This window comes from Euprymna scolopes, chromosome 22 (genome assembly GCF_053919585.1).
Source record: "Euprymna scolopes isolate OS-2025 chromosome 22, ASM5391958v1, whole genome shotgun sequence".
NCBI lineage: Eukaryota > Metazoa > Mollusca > Cephalopoda > Sepiida > Sepiolidae > Euprymna > Euprymna scolopes.
The window spans coordinates 2,864,657-2,869,100 of NC_136503.1; the positions used below are offsets into that span (position 1 = coordinate 2,864,657).

At 35.4% G+C, this 4,444-nt stretch overlaps 3 non-coding genes across 3 annotated transcripts; 2 read left to right on the top strand and 1 right to left on the bottom strand.

Moving 5' to 3' along the window:
* Nucleotides 1-2,529: 2,529 nt before the first annotated feature.
* Trnam-cau (transfer RNA methionine (anticodon CAU)) lies at nt 2,530-2,601 on the bottom strand. Its single transcript has one exon. It is a non-coding gene; the product is annotated as a tRNA-Met (tRNA).
* A 254-nt stretch (nt 2,602-2,855) lies between these two features.
* On the top strand, nt 2,856-2,929 carry Trnai-aau (transfer RNA isoleucine (anticodon AAU)). The gene has a single exon. It is a non-coding gene; the product is annotated as a tRNA-Ile (tRNA).
* A 723-nt stretch (nt 2,930-3,652) lies between these two features.
* Trnai-aau (transfer RNA isoleucine (anticodon AAU)) lies at nt 3,653-3,726 on the top strand. Its single transcript has one exon. It is a non-coding gene; the product is annotated as a tRNA-Ile (tRNA).
* The last annotated feature ends 718 nt before the right edge of the window (nt 3,727-4,444 follow it).

The window sequence follows — 4,444 nt, forward strand, 5'->3', positions numbered from 1 at the left end:
ATTTTAAAATAGATAGTAAATTAATAAAAAACGCATATATATAATTATTTATTATAATAATTATAAAATACCTACAGACACTAGTGTTTCATACTTTTGGGAATCATCAGTTCAGTCGATAGATTTGAACCCGGCAATATAAGCCATTAGCAAGGAGGTAATCCATTCGGCCACTGTTAACCGTGAGAAATACTGTTGAAATTTAAACATTTATTTTTTTAATGTCTTTTAACGTCTGTCAGAGTTATGTAATTATGATCTGCGCATAAGAGCTAAATCGACAGACTTTAATTTTAACTGAAAGTGCTTAATCATGAGAAACAAATTTGTTTAAAGGGCTGAGATAATTATTTACTATAATAATTATTAAATACCTACAGTCATATATATATATATATATATATATATATATATATATATAATAAAAATTACAATTAAATTTACCAAAATGATCAAAGATGGTAAAATTAAAGTAAATTATAAATATTAAAGAATTAATATTTATAAAATTATCTCAGCCAGACATAAAAGCTCGATAAAACCAAATAGGAAATAGAGCTTATAATATGAGCAAACAGTTAATAAAATATGTTAAAAACACTTTGAAATGAGTTAAAAACATATTTAATCTGAAAAGGAAACACTAGATAAATGGATAGTCCTTAATCCGCGGAGTTTCGAAGAAATACTCTCCTTCTCATCAGAGGGTAGGAATTAGCAAAATGCGGGATCGGATTTTGCATGCAGAAGTATTTGATGAAACAACAAGTAAGTCAAAGATCTTACTTGAAAACAAAATAAGTTAAGCAGAGGGAATATGGTAAAGAAAAAGATGATTACACATGAATGCATAGTCTGGTGGAAGATAAAAAATCCAGTGACGGTAAAATCCAAATATAAAACTTCAAGAAAGTTAAAAGAATTTCCATTTGTACAAGTAAAATCCAAGGAAATCCCGTAATTGGAAGAAGATGGTCCATAATAATCCACAGGCCTTTGATTCCCTCTCCTCTGATCTTGAGCACGTCGTTCAGTGGGGGAAGAGATGGCTGGTTACTTTTAATGCATCTAAAACCAAGCTCCTAACTTTACATCATCAACGCTCTGTTCCTCATCTAGCATCAATTGAAATGGATGGCTCTCGTCTTGGGGAGGCTTCATGTTTTGACAAGCTCCTGGGTTTGACCTTTACTCCTGATCTGAAATGGAACACGTATATAAAGTCTGTTGCCCGGGCCGCTGGGAAAATGGTAGGATCCTTCTACCGCTCCAGAAGATATCTCACTACTGATTCAATTCTCTATCTGTATAAAAGCCAAGTACGTCCAAAGATGGAGTACTGCTGCCACATCTGGGCTGGAGCTTCAAAAAAACAGCCTATCCTTCCTTGACAAAGTACAAAATAGACTTTGTGGCTTAGTGGGGGATGCTCTCTTCTCTTCCCTGAAACCTCTCTCCCACAGAAGAGACGTTGCGAGCCTGTCTTTGTTTTATCGTCATTTCCATGGCAGGTTCTCATCCGAGCTCCAATCTCTGGTCCCCCCTCGCCAATCCTTCATGATAAACACCCGTCTAGCTAAAACCACTGTAAGTAATTTCCCCCACTCTTTATCTGTGCCTAAATCAAAACGTAGATTCCATGAACATAGCTTTTTTCTGAGAAGTGCACGCCTGTGGAACTCCCTTCCGTTTGCCTGTTTCTCACCTGACTACAACTTGGACGTCTTCAAGTCCAACATAAACAAATTCCTGATTAATCGCCCCCTTAAGTAAGATGCTTTATACTGGCCAATACTAACTATTACTACGATATTATCCCATTGATTATTGTACACAAAATAACCCTTATCCCCGAGTGGCTTACGGGCCTTGATAAGTGGTGATCCCCATGTAAAAAAAATATATATTTTTATTAATGCACTAATAGCTATTACGTCACGGATGCCTATTCGTAATGCTGTCGTTCGACCTTCACCTGGCAAACTACATTTATTTTAATTTTCACATTTTCCCTCGATTTTCCCCGGCTAAAATCCAAATATAAAGTTTCGCACGAGTTCTAATACGTTACATATTAAGTTTCATGTAAGTAGACCAAAAACCAACGGGGGATTTTGGTAGGTAAAATTTTTTAAACAAATATTTATATGCATACATAAATATATATAAAAAGAGGTTTGTGTTTACTATAACCTTTTTTACGCAACTATTACGCAAGTAGAATACCTGCATATATATATATATATATATATATATATATATATATATATATATATATTAGGGGTGCATATATATATATATATTAGGGGTGCACTGATGAATAGGCAAGTAAAGAAAAATCAGACACTCTGCCGAAATATCGGTAATAGTTCGATTAATTATTTTTTGCAAATGATTGAAATGTATAGTTCCTATTGGTTTCTATAACTGTACGGACCGAAAATCACAATTGTTGCGAGTGCGGCTTACTATAAAATTGTGACGTCATCACTGGCCATTATAAGACCAATAATAAGAATAAAAATTCATTAGCAGAGCGTGGTTTCGATCCACGGACCTCTGGGTTATGGGCCCAGCACGCTTCCACTGCGCCACTCTGCTGTGGACATCATTCTCTACGTACAAACACTTTAAATCAGATCTCATCACTAACAACTCATCGACGGATACGGTTTGCTGCTTACTCTGCCTTCGCCATCTTTTTATTTTTTATTCTCTCTCTCTCTCTCTCTCTCTCTCTCTCTCTCTCTCTCTCTCTCTCTCTCTCTCTCTCTCTCTCTCTCTCTCTCTCTCTCTCTCTCTCTCTCTCTCTAACTTACTGATTTATATATGTTAAAAGCAAACGGGTTTATGTTGGCCGGTTAGCTCAGTTGGTTAGAGCGTCGTGCTAATAACGCGAATGTCGTGGGTTCGAGCCCCATACTGGCCAATTACTATTTTACTTGCTTTTTCAGTTCAAAATAGTTTTTCGAGTCAGTCTAAATTCTGTTGCATCACTGAAACCACGGATAAATGATTTTACTATATTTATACAAAGAGATGAAACTGTAGATTTACGTTTAAAATACACAAAAAACAAAAAAAAAGAAAGAAAAGAAAATATTTTCTTTAATCGTTAAGGTTTGGTGTGTTTACAAAAACCTTCATATTTATAGTACTTTGTGACGTCTCCCCATCACATTCGTACGCACGCATACACACACAAATTAAAAACAGTTTTCTTTATAACTAGCCGGGTGACCCGACGTTGCCAGGGATTGAATGATGAGTATGAAAAGAATGGATATTTTAAAATAGAAATAAAATAAATAAAAACGCATTTCATTATTTTTAGAATGTACCAACGTGCAAAAGTAAACATCGTTAAAAAATTTGCTGTGTAATCAGATCTCATGACTAACAACTCATCGACCGATGTTGATTTAAAAAACGACTCTGGTGCCTAACTCTGACCTGTGGGGAGGCATTGTAAATAGGTACACTGCCTCCGCAATTTTTTTATTTTTAACTCTATTTTACTCTCTCTCTCTCTCTCTCTCTCTCTCTCTCTCTCTCTCTCTCTCTCTCTCTCTCTCTCTCTCTCTTATTTTTATAGGTCAAAAAACAACTGCGATATATTTATAAACGGTAAATTCGACTTCGGGTTTATGTTGGCCGGTTAGCTCAGTTGGTTAGAGCGTCGTGCTAATAACGCGAATGTCGTGGGTTCGAGCCCCATACTGGCCAATTAATATTTTACTTGCTTTTTCAGTTCAAAATAGTTTTTCGAGTCAATCCAAATTCTGTTGCATCACTGAAACCACGGATAAATGATGTTACTATATTTTTACAAATGCAAAAGTAAACGTGGTGAAAAAATTTGTAATAGTCGATTAGCTCATTTGTTTACAGTGTTGTACTAATAACACGAAGACCGTGAGTTCGATTCCTATGCTGGTAAATTGTTATTTTTTCTTATTTTTCGGTTTAAAGTAGGTACGTGCAAAATGAATGCCGATGCTCAAAATGTATAAACCTTTTGACCCCGCCCTTTACTTAAAAATTCACCACGTGTACAAATATTTTTTTCCTTTTGGAAATTAAGTTTCGTCCTTAATCTTTCAAAAAGTAGTCGGAAACTTATCTTATTTTTACAATGACTTTTTGATATTGCAAATGATTTCTTGCAAATGATTTCTTGCAAATGATTTCTTGCAAATAATTGTCTATTTTTTGTTGTGGAGACGCCAACTAATTAACATAGGCGGGTGAGTAGATATATAAAGGTAGCAATCACCAATGCAAGGAGAGTCCGGCAACGACCGTCAAATAGGCAAGACGCTTATGCTGCCTCCAGTAAGACATGCAACACGCCACCTGCCGGAATATCTCCAACTGAAGTATATCTGAAGACATGTAAATATGTATATAACTTTTCTTCCTAATATGTATACCTTTACTTTCG